Here is a 27,314-nt window from a genome sequence, read left to right as displayed (position 1 = left end):
CATTCTAATAATATGGTCAGGTACACAGCAAATGTTTGATAATTTTCTTTCTGAACTTAATTGTAATGACTACAACCTTAGATTCACTAAATAATTGAACACTTCATTGATTAATTTTTTGGATGTTACCCTTAGTGTAGAAGACAACTCAGTTGTCACTACAATATATAGAAAACCATGTTCAGTGAATACAATCTTGAATGCCCACTCATGTCATCCTAAACACATAACCGATAATGCCCCATATAGCCAATTTTTATGTATACGTCACATTTGCAAAAAAGATGATGATTTTTTCAATAAATAAAATCTTTATATAAAATTGTTACAACGTGGCTATAAAAAAGTCTTTTAGATAGGGCCCTAAAAAGAGCAACTAGGGTAAATAGAAAAGATCTGTTTAAAAGGTATAGTGTGAAGACCGGTAGTGCAGAAACTGATCAAAATATAAGAAGAAAAACTAAAATAAACATAGATCATTCTGAAGCTTTGTCATGTGTATTAACATATAGCCCACAATTCAATCAAATAAAACATATTATAAAGAAAAATCTTGTAATTTTGGAAACTGATCCTATACTGAAAGAGATTCTTAAAAAAGGACAAAAATATATCCCTAGACAAACTGAAACAATAGGTAATCAATTGACTCCTAGTCTTGTTAGATTTCAAGAACATCACAACACTTGGTTACAAACCAGAGGTTGTTTCAAGTATGGAGCCAGTAGGTGCATCACTTGTAAGTATTTGACAAAAACACTAGATTTTATTTCTTCTACAAATAATAAGAAATACACAATACGACATTATATTAATTGTAACACAAAAAATGTGATATATTTATTAACATGCAAAAAATGTCAGAAACAATATGTAGGCCAGACAGGTCGTAAATTAAAAGATAGAATCAGGGAACACATTTCCAGTATCACCTGAGATAACTGTGTAACCCCAGTAGCAAAACATTTTGCTGAATGTAACAATAGAGATGTGTCAAATTTAAGTGTTATTTATATATGTTATACTTAATATTTGTGATTTTGTATTGATACATATTTATATTTGAAAAATATTGTTATTTTCTTGTATGAATAATCTAAGTACATTTATTGGAATCACTATTTGTACTAGCTTTGTATTTTAGATAATGTGCTTTTTTGTAAACTGATTGTAATCCCGCCCATTTGATTTTCTATTGGCTCTTGCTCCTTTAAATACTCTGTATGTAATACTTACCAGTTAGCCTATGATTAAGTGTCCTGTGTGGACACGAAACGCGTCAGGCTTTTATTTTTTTATACAAGATGCAATAAAACTTTTTTGTACTACTTTACCAATATTTTGAGACTCCTGGATTCTACTTAATTTGATCATATTTTTGGGGTACCGGAGTAGTGCCAGCTCTTTTTTCCGGTATTGTATGTATTTTCTCCCCTTGCTGAGGGTTTGGAGCATGAGCACCCGGACCCCATATGGAAAGCGGTAAGCTGCCTTATATACTTTTTTCAATGTCTTTGCTTTTTATTAGTTTGTTTCATGTGTTTCAGAATGTGCAAGTTTGATTTGTATGCGATTGGCTGTCAGTTACTGGGATATCATGCCTTATCTCGGTGACATCACTCCCAGCTCAGCTCTGATTGGCTGAAAGCTGCAAGGAAGGTGATTTAACGGCTCAGGTACAGATGACCGTTATTTCATTTCTGGATTCAGAGGTGCAGCAGATCCATACACTAGGGAACAGGGGGGCATATTTAGATGATACAAAGGGCCATTTTGGGTGTTTTGTCACCCATCAATTATAGTAGCTTGGGTAGTGGGGCCATCACTCCCAAAATTGCCCCACTGCCTACCAATCTAATTGCTTGGGGAGCTGCTTGTCATGAAACTGTTCCAAATGGCATCTGTGTGAAAAGCAGGAATGGAGGGGGGTAATTTAAGGCAACTTGGCATTATGTTCCTGCAATAAATACACTATGATTGTATAAGATACATTGTGATCTCTGGGTATTACTTTCTAAATGTGAAATTTCTGCGATTGTAAACAGGAACTGCAGCCTGTTGAGAGGCACTGAACATATATTCAAATAAACTCAGTATTAATTGAATACAGATACCTAGATATTACACTTACACAGAGTATCAACTGAAAATGGGTTTCTGATGGCAGCCCTGACCCCCAATCAACTAACACATGTGGGTGTCAAAGTGCCTAAAATCTCCCCATATGCCATCTCTAATGGGAGTGAGACCATAAAAACTTATAGTTCTAAGGCAATGGGTGTTTAGTTTATTTGTTGCATTTGAAGCATTAGACAATTTTTTCTGTCTCTGCTGTAAATGCCAACGGTCATTTGCCAACTGTCATTTCCCAACGGTTGCACACACATCCTAGCAACAGTCAGTGGCCTCAGCACTAGAGTGGGTGACAGTTCAGAGATGCTTAAGTAGAAAGACAAGTAGCACAAATCAGAAGAATAAATGTCTGCCCTTAGGATTCCTGGCATTATGGGTGCAGGGGCACAGATCAGAACACAGCTGGTTATGGGAAGCAGGCACACTAGGTACATGCAGGGGGAAAGGGAAACCAATAGATATATGGAGATGACCCCTGTATTAATATAACCAAGGATTCATAGAGCATGATGGGATCTGTAGTGCTGTTACAAGCCCACCCTGATCATGACATTATAAGCAATATAAATGCTACCTACCTCTTATGGTCAACCCTTATAGTGCATCATGGGAGATGATGAAGGCCCTTTCCACATGCCAGTGATAAAAGCCTACATCAGGATTGCCCAACATTTTTGTTAGCTTAATAGCACACGCAACAGCAGTCAGGCTCCCTCACTTCCAATTACAGCCTTATAGTGAGTACATTATGGGATCTGTAGTTTATGCATTGGCATACTATTTTTAATCACAGTGTAAAAGGATAAAGAGCTGACTGCCATTTAGGGCATCTGTGGCTCTAGAAGTGTCAGGGTTCACAGCCCCCATTATGCTCCTGCTCATAATCTCTTATTATTTCTCCCCAAAAAAGTGAAATATTTCGAGCGATTTGCGAGAGACCGATTTAAGAGAGAAAGCGATTGTGAGAGAGACAGCAAAAGAAGAAGAGAGAGAAGCAAAGAGAAGATAGAAGACAAAGAAGACCTTGAGTGACCCCCTGCCAGAGATTAATAACATCTTCTCATTTGGGATCCTTTGGACAAAGGTACTGGTCCTGTATTTCCCCCTCTATAATATGCTCTTGCAACAGTAAGGTTAGCTTATCTCTTGGCTGTAGGAGTTGCCATGCTGCTCATTATAGATGTAGCTATAGCTGTTCTTCTTTAGTCTCACCTTTGTGAGTTGGGGGATTTATATTTAGTCTGTCCCTGCAGTCCCCCTTGGTTGGTCCCAACCCACTATTGTCCCTGAAATTCAATGTACCATCCCCACCCCAGCAATGTACTTTATCCCAGTAGTATAAACTGGACTGTATGCTTTTCTATTCCAGGACACACCCTAACATGGGACTCCCTTGGAAAATTTCCAGGGTGGGGCAAATTATGTATTATGTAATTTAAGGCAGGTGGGCAATCGGAGCATTTGAATAGTTCCAGCTCAACAGGTTCAGTAGAAGCACACAAAAAAACTGGCATAATATCATGGCAGATAAATCATATTAGTAAACGTGCTTGTTCCTATGTGCTGTCCCTATACATATGGCACCTCTCCACATTAACTCTAACCTTACCAAATCTCTATTTTATAATGCAGGGGTGTCGGAGATGGGCTTGTGTTTAAGCAAGGACCACCTTTACATAAAAGGCTATCGCCAGGTAAGGCTGCTCTCTAAAGTGGCTGCTGAAAAAGGTACCCAAGGGGTTAAAGGGAATACTAACCCAATTTTTAACATTGTGTATCTTTCATGTAAATGTCATTAAATAGAAATATAACAGGGTTTAGTTTAGTGTTTGCCCTGAGCGTAACATCTCCCATATTTAGAGTTAGAACTTACTAGTGAGAGTTGCCATGTTATTTGCTCTGTAGAGATCATAGTTACATAGTATACATAGTTACATAGTTAAATCTGGTTGAAAAAAGACAAAGTCCATCAAGTTCAACCCCTCCAAATGAAAACCCAGCATCCATACACACCCCCCTCCATACTTTCACATAAATTATATATACCCATACCTATACTAACTATAGAGTTTAGTATCACAATAGCCTTTGATATTATGTCTGTCCAAAACATCATCCAAGACACTCTTAACCCTTTAACCGCCAAGCACATACGGCATACGTGCTGGCGGTTCAGGGCTCAGGCTGCCAAGAACGTACACTGTACGTTCTCCTGCAGCTGAACCCTTCTCTCTGCTTTGGCGGCTTTTGCCGCCTCTGCAGAGAGTCAGGAGGGTAGACAGCCCCCTGGGCAACGTGGCTGGGGGGCTGTCAAGTCGGATCTGCGACGCAATTGTCGCAGATCCGACTTCAAAGTAGCAGAAGTGCAATGGAAGCGCTGCTGCTACTTCCTTACCTGATCCATGTCGCACCACCCTCCCACTCACTTCCTGCTGCGCAGTAACTCTGCTAACACGCTGCCACGAGACCTCCTTCAGTTCCAGCGATCCTCCTGCTACAAAAATGGTAAGTGCATGTTTTTTTACACACTTACCTGCACTTACACATACTAACAGTACATTTATACACTTACACAAACATTTTAGTAAAGATTGGAATTTTTTTTTTTACTTTAGCACACTTGGTCCCTTTTGTACACTTATTTACACTTAATTACATGTATTTGCACACTCAGACAACTTTTAGAAGTGCACAAATATGTATACACAAAAACTCACAAACTGTTTTTTTTTTTTACTTATTCATTGTACCGTTTGTTTTGCCTAAAAACATGTTATTTTGACAGCGTGACTACTGGATAATCGATTTCGGCCACTAATTATGCTGTCGGATCAATTATTTTGTTATTTTATTGATATACGCTATTTTTGTGGTTTTATTGCAATTTTATCCCTGCATTATAGTTCCTTATGTATCTTTAGTATAGTTTTGCTGTTTGGTGCTTTGGTATAGAAAGATTTATTTTACTTAGTTTGATTCGCCAGAATATATGCTTTCCAAAAATATATAGTTTTCTGGGGGTCTTTTTACAGTTTTGGGGTCTTACGGCACATAACGCACAGTTGGGACTCTCTTTTCTGCAGCTTAGTTGGCTAGCGTGAAAATTCATATGCATGTTTTTCATTTGGGGTCCGTACACACCACATACTTTGGTAAATCTATGCATATTGGGCATCAAACTATTCAGTAGATCTCTGACGTCCATATTTAGGGTGATTTTTCTTTATACGTAAAACATTGTGTGCGATAAATGCGGCAAACTGCAACAATTTTAGGCGATTTTCAGAAATGTTGTAAAAACCTCTACGTTTAGAAAAGCTTTGCAGTTTGGTAGTTTGGTGTAGAAAGGCGTCTTTATCTTTTTTGGATTCGTCAGAATGTGTACTTTCCAAAAATATATGGTCTTGGGGGGGGGGTCTTTGCTGTTAGGAGGGTCTTGAGGCACATAATATGAAGTCAAGGGTCTATGTTCACAGAAGGCGAATCGGTAGCGGAGAAAAATCATATGCACTATTTTCATTTGGGGTCCGTACATGCCAGCTGCCTTGGTATATCAATGCATATTGGGCATCAAACTGTTCAGTAGACCCTTGGCATCAATATTTATGGTGTTTTACAATTGTATGCAAGAAATTGGGTGAGATAAATGCGGCCAATTGCAATATTTTTAGGCAATTTTCAAAAATGTAAAAACTGTTGCTTTTATCGCCAAATTTAGGAAAGGCTTGCGACTAGGTACTTTGGAGTACAAAGACATGCATACCCAATTTGGATTCTCGGGAATGTGTACTTTCCGAAAATATATGGTTTTCTGGGGTGAACTTACTTTTTTCTACTTTTGCTCCCCCCCCCCAAAACGATGTAAATGTGTTGATTTTGCAGTACCTGAAATGACAGACCATATGGGGGTCTTCCTTTTGGGGCCCCTGTATGCCACGTGCTTGGGTACACCTATACATATTGGGCATCAAACTGTTCAGAGGACCCTAGGCTTTCATATTTGGGGTGATTTCTCTTAATACCTAAAAGTATGTGGGGAAATTCGATGCTGCAGTGTAGAAATTTTGAAGTGATTTTTGGAAATGTCACCCAAATCACCAAATTTAGGAATGGTTTGCGGCTTGGTACTTTGTAGTACAAAGACATGCATACCCAATTTAGATTTGTGGCAATGTGTACTTTCCGTAAATATATGGTTTTCTTGGGTGAATGTACTTTTTTCTACTTTTGCCCCCCCCCCCAAAATGATGTAAATGTGTTGATTTTGCCGTACCTAAAATGACAGACCATATGGAGGTCTTCTTTTTGGGGCCCCTGTATGCCACGTGCTTGAGTACACCTATACATATTGGGCATCAAACTGTTCAGAGGACCCTAGGCTTTCATATTTGGGGTGATTTCTCTTGATACCTAAAAGTATGTGGGGAAATACGATGCTGCAGTGTAGAAATTTTGAAGTGATTTTTGGAAATGTCACCCAAATCACCAAATTTATGAATGGTTTGCGGCTTGGTACTTTGTAGTACAAAGACATGCATACCCAATTTAGATTTGTGGCAATGTGTACTTTCCGAAAATATATGGTTTTCTTGGGTGAACGTACGTTTTTCTACTTTTGCCCCCCCCCCAAAATGATGTAAATGTGTTGATTTTGCCGTACCTAAAATGACAGACCATATGGGGGTTTTCTTTTTGGGGCCCCTGTATATGCCACGTGCTTGGGTACACCTATACATATTGGGCATCAAACTGTTCAGAGGACCCTAGGCTTTCATATTTGGGGTGATTTATCTTGATACTGTCACGGCCGGCACCCGATACCAGAACAAATGCCAAGCACCCTGGTCTCGGCTTCACCAGTAGTGTGACCACTGTTGGGCTTCGGGAGGAGCCCTCAGCTTACTTGGGTGCCACCTGGACTTAACGAGAGGTGCAAGGCGAGAGGTTCTGGCTGGCGAAGGGGCACGGCTGTTAGCAAAGTCTTTTGGGCCGAAGGTCATGGTACAAAAGGATTAGGCAGAAGGATGGTCAGACAGGCTGGGTCGAGGCAGGCGGATTTCAGAATCGCCAGGCAGGCAAGGGTCAAACCGGGTTGTCAATCAAGGGGTTAAGCAGGAGAGATGTCGTAAGCAGGCCAAGGTCAGGATACAGAGTTCAGAGTAGTCAGGATACAGGCAGGGTCAAACACAGGTTATCAGACAGACAAGATTCAGATCAGATGCACTAGGCTCAGGAAACCACAAGAAACAAGTTCTATCACGGGCACTGGCTGGGAGTATGAATGGGCCTTATATACATTTAAATTTGGCGCCAAAACGAGCAATCACGCCAGCGCGCCTGTACCTTTAAGAGGCGCGCAGGCGAGCCGTGCGCGCCCTAGGAGAATCAAGATGGCGCCGAAGAGCCACACGGCCGGCGGCCCCGCTGGTGGAGTGGCGGCCGACCCCACTGCGTAGGTAATTTTATTATATTACCCCCCTCCAGGGGGGCCACCGGACCCCCAGGCTTCCCAGGAAACTTTTGGTGGAATTGCTTCCTGAGACGGTCAGCCCTGACGTCATCAACTGAGACCCAGGAGTTCTCTTCAGGGCCAAAACCTTTCCATCTGGTCAGATATTGTAATTTACCACGCACAAGGCGGGAATCAAGGAACTCCTGGATCTCAAATTCAGGCTGACCTTCAACTAGCACAGGTGGAGGAACAGAAACAAAACGAACGTGGTTAGCAGGTTTTAACAAAGAAACATGAAATGAGTCTGAAATCTTGAAATTGGCAGGTAACTTAAGACGAACACAAGAAGGGTTGATAATTTCAGAAATGGGGTATGGACCAATGAATCTAGGCCCCAGTTTGAGAGAGGGAACCTTCAGTTTAATATTCCTGGTAGAGAGACACACAGAGTCTCCCACTTTATATTGGGGTGCTTCTCTACGGGTTCTGTCAGCAGCCTTCTTTTGAGCTGAGGAAGCTGCTGAACCTGCGACCAAAACTTAGAAAAGCGGTCAATACAATAATTAGCCGAGGGAACAGGGGAACCAGAACCAGAAAATGAAAATGCTTTGGGGTGCAACCCATTAACCACAAAAAAAGGGGACACCCCTGAGGAGGAATGGGTCGCATTATTGTACGCAAATTCTGCCCAGGGTAAAAGTTCTGCCCATGTGGACTGGTTATCCGAAACATAACACCTGAGGTATTGCTCAAGGGACTGCTTTACCCTTTCAGTTTGACCGTTGGTTTGGGGGTGATAAGCAGACGAAAAGGATAATTCAACCCCAACCAGAGAACAGAAAGCACGCCAAAACTTAGATACAAACTGAAACCCCCTGTCAGAAACAATGTTCTCAGGAAAACCATGTAACTTAAAAATATGAGTGACAAATAGATCAGCCAAGGATTTAGCAGAAGGTAGGTGTGGAAGGGGTACAAAATGGCTCATCTTGCTAAACCTATCCACCACCACCCAGATCACAGTTTTCCCCTGTGAAGGAGGTAACTCAACAATAAAATCCATCGAAAGATGGGTCCATGGTTTCTCTGGGATTGGTAAGGGAAGTAGCAAACCCTGGGAAGACTTCCGAGAGGATTTAGACCTTTTGCAGACTAGACAAGAATTTACAAAGGCCTGAGTATCTTGTTTGAATGAAGGCCACCAAACATGATGGGATAACAGAGACACTGTCTTGGCAATACCTGGATGTCCTGCCATTTTAGAATCACGAACCTCCCTCAATACTTGCTCCCTTAACTCCTGTGGTACAAACCATTTCCCAGAAGGGGTATCAGTAGGAGCAGAAGATGGAAGAGGGAGCAATAAAGAGGAAAGGTCAGATTCAAGGGTTGCTATGATCATTTCTCTGGGAATAATGGGAGTACACTCACTAGAGTCAGAAGAAATGGATTCAAAACTCCTAGAGAGTGCATCCGCCTTGGTGTTTTTAGTCCCAGGCCTGAAAGTCAAAGAAAAATTAAACCTTGTGAAAAATAGAGCCCGCCTAGCCTGCCTCGGATTAAGGCGTTTAGCAGACTATATATATATAGTAGATTTTTGTGGTCAGTATAGACCGTCACCAGATGTTTAGCACCCTCCAGGAGATGCCGCCATTCCTCAAAGGCCCACTTAACTGCCAACAACTCCCTGTTACCTATATCGTAATGTAATTTATTGGTAGTCGGGTGCCTTTGAGAAAGGACTGCCCCAGCTCCTACCTCAGAGGCATCAACTTCAACAACAAAAGGTAGTGCAGTATCGGGGTGTCTGAGAATGGGGGCTGAACTGAATTCCTTTTTGAGGAATTCAAATGCTTGAATGGCCTCAGGGGGCCACATGCTGGGGTCAGCACCCTTTTTAGTCATATTAGTAATGGGTGCCACAATGAGGGAAATTTTTTTGATAAACTGCCGATAATAATTAGCAAAACCAAGAAATCTTTGGGTTGCACGTAATGAAAGGGGTTGGGTCCAATCCAGGACTGCTCTCACCTTGCGTGGTTCCATTTCTAGACCCTTGCTTGAAATGTTAAACCCCAAAAACTGAACAGAAGAAACCCCAAAAGTACATTTCTCTAGATCGCATAAAGATTATTCCCCCTTAGCCTTTGTAAGACTTCACAAACATGATTTTGATGTTCCTTCATGTTGGAGGAAAAAATAAGAATATCATCTAGGTAGACCACTATGAAGATCCCCAGCAGGTCCCTGAAGATGTCATTGACAAATTCCTGGAACACTGCGGGGGCGTTACAAAGACCAAAAGGCATAACAAGATACTCGTAGTGGCCATCCCTGGTGTTAAATGCAGTGTTCCACTCATCCCCTTCCCTGATTCGAATCAAGTTATAAGCCCCCCCTAAGATCAAGCTTGGTAAAGACTTTTGCATTTTTAACTTGATCGAAAAGTTCAGAAATTAGAGGGAGAGGATAGCGATTTTTTATGGTAATCTTATTGAGCCTGAATGAAATTTAGCGCAACGAAGAAGATCGCGGAAACCACAGACGGCATTACCGCAAGCCTGACACCTACTGCGAGACGGCATCCCATGCTACAAACCTACATCTCTAAACGCCTACATTTACCCGATACTCGGTGAGTACAAATAACCTTAAAAACCTTCGTAAAATCCTGACAGTATTACACTATCGCAGCTATCCAGTTGCAGGTTTACCCCAAGGATCGATCTCAGCGTGAATGAGCTAATTAAAAGCCTGTTAAGAACCTCAAAATTGTGAGTAGCTCTGAGTAGCAATTTTTAACAAAACTACATTGGCAATATTGCACTATATACTCTTTTTATCCTATCTAGATATTGGGGACAGATTACTGACTTAGCGCACCAAACTCCCTGCCTTTTTAATCTTATTGAGCCCCCTATAATCAATACAGGGGCGAAGACCACCATATTTTTTCCCAAAGAAAAAGAAGCCCGCCCCCGCAGGGGAACTAGAAGGTCTGATGAAACCCCTTTCTAGGTTCTCCTTTATATACTCTTTCATTGCCTGGGCTTCGGGCAATGAAAGAGGATAGGTTCTACCACGAGGAGGAGTTGACCCAGGGACCAGATCTATTGGGCAGTCATACTGCCGGTGTGGGGGTAAGGTTTCTGCTGCCTTTTTAGAGAAGACATCAGCGAATTCTGCATATGCAGCAGGTAACCCTTCAAGTGATGTAGTTGCAACTACAGAGGGAAAACATACCACACCACACATAGTACCCCATTGAACCACCTCCCTAGAGACCCAGTCAATTAGAGGGTTATGCCTCTGGAGCCACGGTAACCCCAAAATAAGAGGAGAGGAAGCACCCTCTATGAGGTAAAAAGCTATCTCCTCACAATGCAAATTATTAACACACATGGAAAGAGTTACCGTCTCCTTAGAGATTACACCTGACCCTAAGGGTTTTCTGTCCACAGCCATTATTCTCATGGGGGCACTTAGAGGAACTACAGGGATACAGAATTTAGCTGCAAAAGCAGTATCCAGAAAATTACCCTCCGCCCCTGAGTCCACAAATGTGGACAGTTTTACAAAGCCCATAGGCCAAGTTAGTTTAACCGGTAACAAAACTTTAGAGGCAGATTGGGGAGAGGAAACTCCTGCACCCAAATGGAGCTCCCCTTCTCCATTTAGGCTTCGGAGTTTCCCGGCCTCTTAGAACATTGGTTCAGAAAATGTCCCCTCTCACCACAGTACATACAGAGACCCAGGGAACGCCTGCGTGCCTTTTCCTCAGGAGTTAGGTGGGATATGCCTAATTGCATAGGCTCCTCCTGAGGTAGAGGCACAAAGGGGTTAGGAGATTTTACATTGGTCACCACATTGGATCTTAAATTAGTAACCCCAGAGAAGTTTGTACTCCTCTCACCCCTTCTCTCCCTTTGCCTTCTATCTACCTGGATGGCGAGGGACATGAGACCATCCAGGTTAGAAGGTAGAGGGTAATTAACCAGACTATCCTTTACAGAATCGGATAACCCCAACCGGAATTGACTCCTTAGAGACAAATCATTCCACCCAGTTTCCACTGCCCACCGGCGGAATTCGGTGCAGTACACCTCTGCATACCTTTTCCCTTGGCGCAACTTACGAATCGCGGTATCGGCAGATGATGCACGATCCGGGTCATCGTAAAGAAAGGCCATGCTGTTAAAGAAGGTGTCTAGGGAATAACAAGCAGGATCTGAAGAAGGCAGCCTGAGGGCCCAAATTTGGGGGTCACCCAAAAGCAGGGTCATTATGAACCTTACTTTCTCCTCATCAGATTGAAAAGAATGAGGAAAGAAACTAAGGTACAGCTTACAAGCCTCTTTCAAAACAAAAAATTTAGTGCGATCCCCACTGAACCTTTCGGGGAACACAATCTTGGGTTCATGGTGTTTAGATGAGTTACCCCAACTGGCAGAAGAACCCACAGGAGGTGCAGGAACAGGATTAGGCGGCTGCTGCGAAGGCCCCAACTGGCGGGTCAGATTGTGGAACCCTTGAAGTAAATAATTTTGTTTTTGCTCTTGCTCCTCCATACGTTGCAGCAACATCTCAGTGGAAGTTTGAGGTGTAGCAGAGGCAGCAGCAGCTTCGTGACCGTCGTCCTCCATGGCCCGTGATAATGTAACGACCGGCACCCGATACCAGAACAAATGCCAAGCACCCTGGTCTCGGCTCGGCTTCACCAGTAGTGTGACCACCGTTGGGCTTCGGGAGGAGCCCTCAGCTTACTTGGGTGCCACCTGGACTTAACGAGAGGTGCAAGGCGAGAGGTTCTGGCTGGCGAAGGGGCACGGCTGTTAGCAAAGTCTTTTGGGCCGAAGGTCACGGTACAAAAGGATTAGGCAGAAGGATGGTCAGACAGGCTGGGTCGAGGCAGGCGGATATCAGAATCGTCAGGCAGGCAAGGGTCAAACCGGGTTGTCAATCAAGGGGTTAAGCAGGAGAGATGTCGTAAGCAGGCCAAGGTCAGGATACAGAGTTCAGAGTAGTCAGGATACAGGCAGGGTCAAACATAGGTTATCAGACAGACAAGATTCAGATCAGATGCACTAGGCTCAGGAAACCACAAGAAACAAGTTCTATCACGGGCACTGGCTGGGAGTATGAATGGGCCTTATATACATTCAAATTTGGCGCCAAAACGAGCGTCAATACGCGCTGGCGCAATCACGCCAGCGCGCCCTAGGAGAATCAAGATGGTGCCGAAGAGCCACGCGGTGGGCGTCCCCGCTGGTGGAGCGGCGGCCGACCCCGCCGCGTAGGTAATTTTATTACAGATACCTAAAAGTATGTGGGGAAATACAATGCTGCAGGGTAGACATTTTGAAGTGACTTTTGGAAATTTCACCAAAACCACCAAATCTAGGAATGGTTTGTGGCTTGGTACTTTGTAGTACAAAGACATGCATACCCAATTTAGAGTCGTGGCAATGTGTACTTTCCGAAAATATATGGTTTTCTTGGGTGAACTTACTTTTTTCTACTTTTGCCCCCCAAAACAATGTAAATGTGTTGATTTTGCAGTACCTGAAATGACAGACCTTCCTTTTGGGGCCCCTGTATGCCACGTGCTTGGGTACACCTATACATATTGGGCATCAAACTGTTCAGAGGTCCCTAGGCTTTCATATTTGGGGTGATTTATCTTGATACCTTAAAGTATGTGGGGTAATACGATGCTGCAGGGTAGAAATTTTGAAGTGACTTTTGGAAATGTCACCACAACCACCAAATTTAGGAATTGTTTGCGGCTTGGTACTTTGTAATACAAAGACATGCATACCCATTTTAGATTCGTGGCAATGTATACTTTCCGTAAATATATGGTTTTCTGGGGTGAACGTACTTTTTTCTACTTTTGCCCCTCCCAAAACGATGTAAATGTGTTGATTTTGCAGTACCTAAAATGACAGACCATATGGGGGTCTTCTTTTTGGGGCCCCTGTATGCCACGTGCTTGGGAACACCTATACATATTGGGCATCAAACTGTTCAGAGGACTCTAGGCTTTCATATTTGGGGTGATTTCTCTTGATACCTAAAAGTATGTAGGGTAATACGATGCTGCAGGGTAGATATTTTGAGGTGATTTTTGGAAATGTCAACCAAATCACCAAATTTAGGAATGGTTTGCGGCTTGGTACTTTGGTGTAGAAAGATATGCATACCCAATTTGGATTCGTGGGAATGTGTACTTTCCGAAAATATATGGTTTTCTTGGGTGAACTTACTTTTTTCTACTTTTGCCCCCCCCCCCCAAAACGATGTAAATGTGTTGATTTTGCAGTACCTGAAATGACAGACTATATGGGGGTCTTCCTTTTGGGGCCCCTGTATGCCACGTGATTGGGTACACCTATACATATTGGGCATCAAACTGTTCAGAGGACCCTAGGCTTTCATATTTGGGGTGATTTTTCTTGATACCTAAAAGAATGTGGGTAATACAATGCTGCAGGTTAGATATTTTGAGGTGATTTATGGAAATGTCACCAAAATCACCAAATTTAGAAATGGTTTGCGGCTTGGTACTTTGGTGTAGAAAGACATGCATACCCAATTTGGATTCAGGGGAATGTGTACTTTCCGAAAATATATGGTTTTCTGGGGTGAACGTACTTTTTTCTACCTATGTAAATGTGTTGATTTTGCAGTATCTGAAATGACTGAACAAATGGGGGGTCTTCCTTTTGGGGCCCCCTATGCCACGTGCTTGGGTACACCTATACATATTGGGCATCAAACTGTTCAGTGGACCCCAGGATTTCATATTTGGGGTGTTTTACATTGATACCTAATGATGTGTGGGAGATATGTTGCTGTAGAGTGGAAGCTTTGAGGTCATTTTTCCAAAAATTCCCCAATTTCTATAAAACATTATAACTTTAGGAAACAATTGCAACTTGGTAGTTTGGAGTACAAAGATATTTTTACCCATTTTTGGTTCACCAGAATCTGTTCTTTCTAGTAATGGGTAGTTTTCTAGGGTAAACCTACTGTTAGCGGAATGTTTGGCCTTGAAATCAAAAGTATGCCATTTGGGGAGCGTTGCTTTGGAAATTTGGTTGTGTACTGCTTGTAGATTTTGAGCTATACAAGTGAGAAATCTCCATAAACTATATATATTTGGTATTGCTGCATTCAGGAGACATAGACCTTTCTAAATCGGCTGTGTTGTCATACATAAAACAACATTTCTGATATATGTGATTGTTCTTCGTGAAACATGATTTTTTTCATTTTATTAGACACTTAGAAGCCTATATTTTTTTTACAGAAGTAGGAATTACACCAAAATTCTTGCATATTGTGAAAGTTCAGGTTGTCCTGAAAAAAACAATATATTGTTTTCCTGGGTAAACTAAAAGACCACCCCAGGAAAGGCCCTTAAAGTGAAAGAGTGCAAAATATCTAAAAACTGCTTGGCAGTAGATGTTCGCATCTAGGACAAAACGGCTGGCAGGGAAAGGGTTAAAGGCATTAACTGAGTCAGCCATCACATCACCCAGCAGTGCATTCCACAACCTCACTGTCCTGACTGTGAAGAACCACCTACATTGCTTCAAATGAAAGTTCTTTTCTTCTAGTCTAAAAAAGGTGGCCTCTGGTACGGTCATAAACTTAATGGGTGAAAATATCCCCTGCTATTTGTCTATAATGTCCTCTAATGTACTTGTAAAGTGTAATCATGTCCCCTCACAAGCGCCTTTTTTTCCAGAGAAAACAACCCCAACCTTGACAGTCTACCCTCATAATTTAAGCCTTCCACCCCTCTAACCAATTTAGTTGCGCGTCTCTGCACTCTCTCCAGCTCATTTATATCCCTCTTAAAGGAGAAGGAAATTCATTGGGCACAAAGGGGGGGCAAAGGAAGAAATCGTCACTTTCATTATTACTGGGGATTAAACACAAACTGCTGGAAACCTTAATGTCTTCTTGTTTCTTACATTTCTCTAGGGCTCACAGTGGATCTACAGGAAGGAGGAGAGGATCTGTAAGATCACTGATTTGGAGAGCATGAGGAAGGACATCATTGGCGAAATAAAATGGACAAGCTATGATTATTGTATAGCTAGAGACAGACTGGAATTAACGAGGTGGTGGAAAATCAGCCCAACTGAAAATCCCTCTACAAACAACTAGAGGAGATAAACTGGGCAATTTTCAGGAAACATATCCAGGTACAGTATCTAATGAATTTATTTGTTCAATTATTACTATTTTGTAATAGGGCTGATGTATTGAAAGCCATTGCAACGCTTTGATTTTGTGAAAAACAACCACAAAAAGAACATATAAATCCTGCGCAGCTGAAACCTATTGAGATGCCATAGAAACTAACAGGAAGTGTATCTTCATCATTTTGGCAAGGAATTGGGGTTGGGATCAAATGGCTTGAAAATGCAGAGAAACCTGCGATTTCCAACTTGTCCCATAATCACAGAGGAAATGGTACATTCACATTTAGTAATGTTAATTTGCATAACTGCCATATTTCTGATTAAAATCCCCCAAAATGTTATAGAATTTCTACAGAGATATCACTTGCTAAGGTAAAATCCTTGGGTACAAGTTTAACGTTATTTTGTTTGGTTTTGCAGAGAGCCCACCAGCACCATCGCTGTTTACACGGTACCATGTATCGATGCACCTCTGTGTAGGTCATCTTCATGACACAGAGATGAGTGAGCCATTCTCAATTCCACCAGCGGTGCTTCCACTCCAATACACCATGATTCCACCAGTGGTGCTCCCCCTTACACCTACTATATGGTTCCATAGACAGGAGTACCCTTAGGTCACTTGGTAGACCCTGCATTCCCTTTCAGTCCATCCCTCAAACTGCAGAAGCTGGGTCTGCAGGCTGCCTGGGGTCCAATGGAATGACGAGGAATGCAGGGTTCACTTTGTAGCTTAATGATGCTCATGTATATGCATCCATATTCCCTTCTATTTTAGTTCCCTCCACCGCAATTCCAACCACAGTGTCCCTTATTTCCCCAATTATTTCTACCGTAATTACACCAGCGTTGCCACACTTACCCCTTAAATATGGTTCCAAAGACAGGAGCACCCTCAAGCCACTCGGTAGACCCTGCATTCCTTTTCACTCCATCCCTCAGACTGTAGAAGCCGGGTCTGCAGGCTGCCTGGGGTCCAATGGAATGGAGAGGAATACAGTGTTAACCTAGCAGCTTAAAGGCGCTCCCATGTATATGTGGCCATATTCCCATCTGTTTCAATTCCCTCCACAGTAATTTCAGTGCTGCCCCCCTTACACCTAAAATATGGTTTCATAGACAAGAGCACCCTTAAGCCACTCAGTAGACCCTGCATTCCATTCCATCCCTCAAGACTGCTGAAGCTGGGTTCTGCAGGCTGCCTGGGGTCCAATGGAATGGAGAGGAATGCAGTGTTCACCTTGTAGCTTAAAGGTGCTCGTGTGTATGCTGCCATATTACCTTCTATTTCCATTCCCTCCATCGCAATTCCAACCACAGTGTCCCTTCTTTCCCCCTAAATATGGTTCCATAGACAGGAGCACCTTTAAGCCACTCTGTAGACCCTGCATTCCTGTCCACTCCATCCCTCAGACTGCAGAAGTTGGGTCTACAGGCTGCTTGGGGTCCAATAGAATGGAATGTAGTGTTCACCTTGTAGCTTAAAGGCGCTCATGTGTATGCTGCCATATTCCCTTCTGTTTCCCTCACCCTGCTTCCCTTGATTTAATTTGGCGCATTGATCCTGGGAGCAAATCTGATCGCCTTTAAGGGGTCAGGAAGGAATTTTTCTCTCTAGTAAGCAGATTGTCCCAAGCTTGCCAGAGGTTTTTTGCCTTCCTCTGGATCAAATAGCTCAGTTTATCTAATTATTATCAATAAAACTGTGACTTACACAGATTTAACATCAAGTTGCTTTGTGTGTGTCTTTTTTCTGGGTATTGGTCACATTTGGGAGGGGTAACATATAGATGGGGTGGGTGGGGTGAGAATGGAACAAATAAGAAACACTAAAAAGTTAAAGAAGAATGAAAGTGAAATTACTCATGTTCTTGTTTTATAAGAAACCCAATCAGTGGAAACCAAGTGAGCTTCAAAGCAGGAAGTAGTTCTGTTCTGTTAAACATGCAGTCACTCCAGTCTTTATACATTACATTTTTGGCTAACTAACCATATAGAAACATGTTTTTTGCACAGCCTATCTATTTACCCAGTTTTTATTTTTATACTGAACAATTCCTTTAAGCTCAGCATAGCAGAGGAATTCAAGCTGCCGTCACCTTTCTGCTATGGAGCACTTTGGAAGTCAGATTCAAGCTCAAGATTTAAAAAAAAAAAAAAAAAAACTGACCTAGAACTATAGCTACTGTATTTGAGGATTAATTAAGTGTTTAAAAATGTTGGTGTTACTGTTCCTTTAAAGATAAGTTCTGTCATCCCAATGTCTTTACTATAGAGACTTGACAGGGCTGGTAAACACTTGTAGGCTACATTTATATGCAAAATATATTTCAATAAGTGGGGAGAAGTTATTGTGGAAAGGGTTACTACACAGGACAGGATATGGTTAAAACTTAGCTGCACAAGGGAGATGAAGGCAAATTATAGACTAAGAAAACTGAAGGGAAAGGATAAAGTGAGTGTATGTATGTATGAACTTGAGATAACATGATATATTTTCCGTCCTATAAGTGTATTGGAACACCAAAGGTTTTGTTGAGTAAAATATTTGTCAATTCATTCTTATGGGAACAGCTTGAAAGTGCTTGCTAATGCAATAATGTATTTACAGGCACAAGCAATTTCTACAGAAATGAATTGGGTGGGGGTGGCAATTTGGAGTGGTTTGGTGTATGTTCACAGCACTGAAAACACTCAAGCAGCAAAATGCTGGGTCCATAAAGAGGGTACACATCAATGACTGTTCCATTAAAAGAGGCTAGTATGTGTATAGGATATATTTCATTCTTTACGCCGAAGAATTTGTTGCAATTCCCCATTGACTTAAATTGGAAGCTTGTGGTCTAGGGCACTACCAGACGTGTTCTTCACACTGCTGCTACTTCATCTACTTACCTAAGAGAGCTGCAAACATTGGAAAGTGGCTCATCTTTTAGGCCAAACTGCTTGGCAACTTCCTGCATTAGAAACTGATTGGTGGTCAAATTCTTCCCATTCCAACTGAGTTTGAGGGCATGGGAGCTGTAGTATGAAGGGATGTTACAGAGGGTTTACTCAGAGTTATGAGCAATTAGTCCATGAAAACTATTCTCATGAAAGAAGGATACTACCTCCAGGTGATGGTCCTCCAAGCTCTGAAATTCCTGGAATTCAGAAACGGAGTTTCAGTAAACATATTCAATACATGTTATTATATTTTAAGACTAGAAAGTAGTCTCTGACCCTCTCCCACCCAAGACATGAACCTTCATGCATAGCAGCCCTGTAGAAGTGGAGAATGTGGAGCTCGGGTGGCACCAAGGAACCAAGGAAAAGGCTGGTCAAGATAAGACATATGGAGCTTCACAAGGAAACATGGGCCTTTACTGCATTAGGGCTGCTGTGTATCTGAACTGGTAACATCACCCCTAGCACGAGAAACATTATTTCTATTCCAACACTTTTTTTATCCATAATACATCATTTAAAACCTGCTTACCAGGTGCAAGATTTAAAATGTATCAACACTGAGATTAACTGGCCACTGCACAAATTACACATTAAATTCAGATTGTAAAATCCTGCATAGTTAACACCTCTAATCCCCCCTGCACTGTTCACACCTGTAACCCCTCTATTGTTCACACCCCTAAAGCCCTTACTGTTCACATCTCAGACTGAAAGTGCCCACACTGTTCACACCTAATGCAAACTGCTGGAGGGGCACCAGCATTGTGTCACTGTATCTAGCACAGTATGAACTGCCAGGGCTGGATTTATAATCCAGGTGCCCCTGGGCCTACTGACGCTCATCACCCCCTTCCTTTGTGTACATGCGGACATTTTCAGCATCACGTCTGGAGTACTGGTGATTGGTGCACATGGCATTTTAAAAACTATTGTATCTCCTGCAAATTCCTAGTTCTTCCAAACCAATGCGGGCGTGGTTGGGCGGCATGCCGCCCCTCTAAAATTCTGCCGCCCTAGGCCCAGGCCTTTCTGGCCTTTCCACAAATCCGGGCCTGTGAACTGCTCATATTAGAGTCATCCTGATAGGTTTCCCTGTCTCCAGCTGAAGTCTGCCTTCCCTATGCTCCCTGTATGTGCCATACTCTGCCTGCCCTATGCCTCCTGTGTGTGCAATTCTCTGATTTCCCTATGCTCCCTGTGTGCATACACTGCCTGCCCTATGCTCCCTGTATGTGCCATACTCTGCCTGCCCTATGCTACTTGTGTGTGCCATTCTCTGCCTTCCGTATGCTCCCTGAGTGTGCCATAGTCTGCCTGCTCTATGCCTCCTGTGTGTGCCATACTTTGCCTGCCATATGCATGTCGGAGCTGTGTGTCATACTCTTCTTGTAATGTTCCCACCATAAAACCCAACTACAACTGCCACAGATATGGAGAAATGTTTTGTGCAACAAAGTATGCCCTTGTATTTCAAAGTCTTGTAAGTCTAGTGATTGTGAATCCCACTTAGGGTTGTTTGCCTTAAAGGGGTCTGCAAGACTACACATTTATAGTTATTACCACTTTTTATTACTCATCTTTCTATTCAGGTCTCTCCTGTGCATATTCCAGTCTCTTCTCTCCGGTACCTAGGGTTTTCCTGATAATTGATCTTTCCGTAATTTGGATCTTCATACCTTAAGTCTACTAGAAAATCATGTAAACATTGAATAAACCCAATAGGCTGGTTGTGCTTCAAATAAGGATATATTATATCTTTGTTTGGATCAAGTACAAGGTACTTTTTATTATTACAGAGAAAAAGGAAATTATATTTAAAAATGTGGATTATTTGGATAAAATGGAGCCTATAGGAGAAAGTAATTCCGAAATTTGGAACTTTCAGAATAATGGGTTCTCGGATAACTGGTCCAATACCTGTACAAGTTTCTGCTATAGGTTGTTTCCCATCACCCAGTATATTTACATCCAAATAGTAGTTAGCCAATCACAGCCCTGCAGTCACAGAAGCAAAGACTGACCTTAGTCCCCTACCAGGTCAGCCCAGCTGATCCCTCAGTATCTGTCTATATTGCACTTGAGTACATGTAATGTATTTGTAAAGAAGCATTTTCTCCAATTATTTATATCCTTCTTAAAGGGGTGGTTCATCATTAACTTAACTTTTGGTGTGTTATAGAATGGCTTATTCTAAGCAACTTCTCAATGGGTTTTCATTGTTTTTTTTATCTTATTTGCCTTCTCACAGCTTTCAAATATGGGTCACTGATCCCTTCTAAAATCAAATGCTCTGTAAGGCTACAAATGTATTCTTATTGCTACTTTTTATAATGGGTGTGGGATCCGTTATCTGGAAACCTATCATCTAGAAAGCTCCAAATTACGGAAAGGCCATCTCCCATATACTCCATTTTATCCAAATAATCCAAATTTTTAAAATAATTTCCTTTTTCTCTGTAATAATAAAACAGTACCTTATACTTGACCCCAACTAAGATATAGTTAATCCTTATTGGAAACAAGACAGCCTATTGGGTTTATTTAATGTTTACATGATTTTCTAGTAACCTTAAGGTTTGAAGATCCAAATTACGGAAAGATCAGTTATCCAGAAAACCCCGGCCCTGAGCATTCTGGATAACAGTTCCCATACCTATAGTTTCCTACTGTTAGCATTATTATGTTATATTGATTTACTCATTTTCTTACATTTTATTTTGTTTAGATTACAAACATTTCTTTTAGCCAACACTGAACTGACTGCAACATCTTACACTGATAACAATTCTTATGTTAACACACTTTAATCAAAAGGATTGTAACTTAATATGTTGCAAAACCAATAAAAATACTGAAAAATATAGTAATGAGAATAACCCCTTGCTAGCCCATGAGTTGGCATCAGAGATCAGAGAAAATCTCCAAATAAGCCAGCAGAGAAAGTGCCTTCAAGCAAACCTTACGATATATTTAAAATTTCCATTATGCAGAGTGAAATGTATTCAGGTGTGGGATCCATTATCGGGAAACCTGTTATCCAGAAAGCTCTGAATTACGGTATGGGCATCTCCCATAGACTCCATTTTATTTAAATAATGCAAATTTTAAAAAATAATTTGCTTTTCCTCTGTAGTAATAAAACAGTACCATGTACGAGTACCACTCGTGTCTGGGGCATGGAACGAGTGCTAACATTTCTTAAGTGCTAATATTTCACAAGTGCTCAGAAATGACAGTTAAACTAGGCAGTTGGACAAGGCATTGACAAGGCAAAAGGAACCGGATTCCCCTGCAATCAACAGTGAACCATCTGGGATAAGAAGAAAACAGATTTGTTTGTACCTGCTAGTTTGTTACTTCTTACTCCAAACATGCTTTATCCTGCATTTCTCCTCCTTTCACTTTCATGCTTCATAAAACACTTTTCACTACCTCCTCCGGTAAATCCCAGTTCTATACAAATCTCAGCCTCTCTACTCTCCTCTCCTTCCCTCTCCACACATGAAGTTTATAAAGTACTCTGTTTAGCTATTCCACAAAACTCCTCTTTTTTCATACAAACTAAGGACTTATAAATCCCACTCTCACTTAGTCTATCTTTCCTTTCTATTGCTGGCAGCTGGGGACATTTCCCAAAACCCTGGCCCTAACCCCATCCCAGTTATATCACGACCACAAGCTCCTTCTTTACGGAGCAAATTTAAACAGTACAGAACTCTTACTCCTATACCCAAAAACCCAGTTAATCTTTCATGTGCTCTCTGAAATGCCAGATCTGTTTGCAACAAGCTCACCGCTATACACAACCATTTCATTGCAAATTCCTTTAACCTACTCACACTTACTGAAACCTGGCTTTTTCCTACTGACACCGCCTCACCTGCTGCCCTGTCCTATGGGGGCCTACACCTTACTCATACTCCCAGACCTGGTAACAGACCTGGAGGTGGGGTAGGTTTGCTTCTCTCTCCCCGCTGTACTTTTAAAGTTCTTCCACCTGTTCCCTCTTTATCATTCTCCTCATTTGAGGCGCACTACATTAGGCTCTTTTCTCCTGTTTCACTCTGCATTGCTGTTATATATCGACCACCAGGACCAACTGCACAATTTCTGGACAACTTTGCTGCCTGGCTTCCTTACTTTCTTTCATCTAACATCCCATCTATCATATTAGGTGACTTTAATATACCCGTTAACAGCATTAACAACTCTTCTGTCTCTAAACTTCTTTCACTAACCTCCTCCCTAGGCTTATCTCTGTGCTCAGACTCCCCATCTCACTCCATTGGTAATGCTCTGGATCTCATATTTACCAGACTCTGTTCAACCACCAATTTTACTAACTCACCATTTCCCCTCTCTGATCACAATATGCTCACATTTCAACTCTCACTAACTCCCTCCTCACCCCCTGCTATTCCCCAAACATGTACTTACTGTGACTTGCAAGCTGTAGACGTGTCACATCTCTCTTCTTCCTTTGACTCTCTTAGCTCTAATATCTCAGCCATCTCATATCCTATGTGGCTACCTCTGTCTACTATAGTACTCTCACCACTGCCCTAAATGAGCTTGCTCCTATAAAAACTAAACGTTCTAGACCCAAACCACTTCAACCTTGGCATACCGCTCATACAAAATCGCTCCAAAGACACTCACATGCACTTCAGCGTCGCTGGCGCAAATCCCGTTCAGAATCAGACTTTTGGAGCTACAAATCTGCCCTGTGCTCCTTTAACACCAGCCTCTTCCAAGCCAAACAAGCATACTTTACTTCACTCATTAACTCCCTTTCTAAAAAACCAGCACAACTTTTCTCCACCTTTAACACTCTCCTTTCCCCTTCTCCACCCCCTCCATGCACATCTGTCTCTGCTCAAGATATTGCTGAGCACTTCAAAAACAAAATTGACACTATCAGAAGGGACATTACACTACTCAACCCCCCTAGACTTCCACCACCCTTCCTCCACACTCCCCAATCTCTCCTGTGCTCCTTCACCCCTGTCACTGATGAGGAAGGCTCAAAGCTTTTGGCCTCTTCTCACCTTACCACCTGCCCGCTTGATCCAATTCCCTCAAAACTTCTCCTCAATACCAATCCTTGTCTAATCAAAGCCTTAACTCACCTATTTAATCTTTCGCTCTCAACTGGACTGTTTCTTTCTCAACTAAAACATGCTCTTGTCACCCCCATTCTGAAAAAACCCTCTCTTGATCCCTCCAATCTTGACAACCTCTGACCTATCTCTCTGCTACCTTTCATCTCTAAACTACTTGAGTGCCTAGTCTACAACCGATTAACCTCATTCCTCTCTGACAATAACCTGCTGGACCCCCTACAATCTGGTTTTAAGCCACAACACTCCACAGAAACTGCCCTGACTCGACTAACTAATGACCTCTTAACCGCTAAAGCCAACAATCATTTCTCACTACTAATACTGCTTGATCTCTCAGCCGCATTTGACACTGTAGATCACCCTCTCCTCCTCCAGTCCCTCCAGTCGCTTCGTGACAAAGCCCTGTCCTTGTTCTCTTCTTACATCACCAATCACCAGGACCAACTGCACAATTTCTGGACAACTTTGCTGCCTGGCTTCCTTACTTTCTTTCATCTAACATCCCATCTATCATATTAGGTGACTTTAATATACCCGTTAACAGCATTAACAACTCTTCTGTCTCTAAACTTCTTTCACTAACCTCCTCCCTAGGCTTATCTCTGTGCTCAGACTCCCCATCTCACTCCATTGGTAATGCTCACCTATTTAATCTTTCGCTCTCAACTGGACTGTTTCCTTCTCAACTAAAACATGCTCTTGTCACCCCCTTATTCTGAAAAAACCCTCTCTTGATCCCTCCAATCTTGACAACCTCTGACCTATCTCTCTGCTACCTTTCATCTCTAAACTACTTGAGTGCCTAGTCTACAACCGATTAACCTCATTCCTCTCTGACAATAACCTGCTGGACCGCCTACAATCTGGTTTTAAGCCACAACACTCCACAGAAACTGCCCTGACTCGACTAACTAATGACCTCTTAACCGCTAAAGCCAACAATCATTTCTCACTACTAATACTGCTTGATCTCTCAGCCGCATTTGACACTGTAGATCACCCTCTCCTCCTCCAGTCCCTCCAGTCGCTTCATGACAAAGCCCTGTCCTGGTTCTCTTCTTACATCACCAATGGTTCCTTCAGTGTCTCCTACAATGGAGTATCATCTTCTCCCCTACCTCTTTCTGTTGGAGTTCCTCAAAGCTCTGTCCTTGGACCATTACTATTCTCCCTCTATACTTCCTCCCTCGGCAAATTAATAAATTCGTATGGTTTCCACTACCACCTCTATGCTGATGATACTCAGATCTATCTCTCATCTCCTGATCTCAACCCAGAACTCCTAACTCGCGTCTCCTCCTGCCTGTCCACTATCTCTACCTGGATGTCGCAACGCTACCTTAAATTAAACCTCTCTAAAACTGAAATGGTTCTCTTTCCTCCAACTAACACCAGTAACATCCCGGAAGTATCCATCATAGTTAACAATTCCACTATCACCCCTTCTCCCCAGGCCCGGTGCCTTTGGGTTATTCTAGATTCTGCTCTGTCATTCACTCCTCATATCCAGTCATTTATTAAATCATGTCACTTCCACCTAAGGAACATATCCAAAATACGATCATTTATCACCCAAGACGCTGCCAAAATTCTTATTCACTCTCTCATCATATCGCGTCTAGACTACTGTAACTCTCTTTTAATTGGCCTCCCCCTCCAGAGACTATCACCTCTCCAGTCCATAATGAACACTGCTGCAAGGCTCATACACCTCAGCAGCCGCTCCTCCTCTGCCACGCCATTCTGTCAATCCCTGTACTGGCTTCCGTTACCTTTCAGAATCAAATTCAAATTAATGACCCTGACATTCAAAGCACTTCATAACTCTGCCCCACCCTACATCTCTGAACTCATCTCTATATACTCACCCAACCGCTTACTATGCTCCTCTACTGACCTGCTACTCAACTCTTCTCTCATTACCTCCTCACATGCTCGCATTCAAGACTTTGCAAGGGCTGCACCCCTCCTCTGGAACGCTCTCCCACGGTCTGTCCGACTTTCTCCCAACCTTTCAAGAAATCTCTGAAAACGCACTTCTTTCGAGAAGCCTACCCTCACTCTGCTTAACTACCAAACGCAACACCGCATACAATACCACATTTCTCACCCACTTAATTCGATCTTGCCCACTCCCACACCTTGTGTATTACTCCCTTCCCTTTAGACTGTATGCCTATGCATAGGGCCTTCCTCACCTTTTTGTACCTGTATTGAATGTGATGTTTGTTACTCCATATGTTCTATGTATGTAATTCATGTGATGTAGTTGTATAATCACATTTACTTTACAGTGCTACGCAATATGTTGGCGCTATATAAATACATGTTAATAATAATAATGTACTTGATCCAAACTAAGATATAATTAATCCTTATTGGAAGCAAAACCAGCCTATTGGCTTTATTTAATGTTTACATGATTTTCTGGTAGACTTAAGATATGCAGATCCAAATTACGGAAAGATGTATTATCCAGAAAACCCCAGGTCCTGAGCATTTTGCATAACAGTTCCCATACCTGTTCTGGTTAATAGGTCCCAAGCATTATGGATAACAGGTCCCATTCCGTACTGGATCACAGGTGGATAACAGGTCCCATACCTGTATTTGATAACAGGTCCCATACCTGTACATCATTTGGATCTTAATACCTACTAGAAACCCATTTAAACATTAAATAAATCCAATAGGCTGGTATTGCTTCCAATAAGGATTAATTATATCTTAGTTTGGATCTTGGAAGTACAAGCTACTGTTTTATTATTACAGAGAAAAGGGAATCCATTAAAAAAATCTGGATTATTTGGATAAAATGGAGTCTATGGGAAACGGCCTTTCCGTAATTTAAATCTTTCTGGAAAATGGGTTTCAGGATAATGGATCCCATAACTGTACCATAATTATAGTAACTTACAATTCAATGGAGCACGTACATCTTACTATCATCTGTAACTTGATATTATATCTGCAGAAGCCCCCCCCCCAATGCAATTTGAAAACTCACGAATACCCAGGTATAACCCAAAAGACCAGGCCTAAACCTACATAAACTAGAGACTGCGTTACTGTACAACACCAGGCATATGTAGCAAATACATTCCGTTTCACTGTACAGATATGTCTTTGCTTCATTCGTATTAAAGCATAAGCTTATGGAAACATCGGACATTTGTACCGCAGTTTCCATGGGGTTCCAGGTCACCTTGTGCAACAGCAAATTATAGCCACTTTAAATCAGGATGTACAGGTATGGGATCTGTTATCCAGAAACCCATTATCCAGAAAGCTATTAATTACAGAAAGGCCGTCTCCCACAGACTCCATTTTATCCAAATTACCCAAAAACTATCCTTTTTCAGGTGCACAATGGGAACTTCTTAAAAAAAAAATCATAATTTTTATTAGACCAAGTTTAAAACAGGCAGACGTTTTCGGTCT

The sequence above is a fragment of the Xenopus laevis genome, chromosome 6S, assembly GCF_017654675.1.
Source record: "Xenopus laevis strain J_2021 chromosome 6S, Xenopus_laevis_v10.1, whole genome shotgun sequence".
Classification (NCBI taxonomy): Eukaryota; Metazoa; Chordata; class Amphibia; order Anura; family Pipidae; genus Xenopus; species Xenopus laevis.
This window is presented reverse-complemented; position numbering follows the sequence as displayed.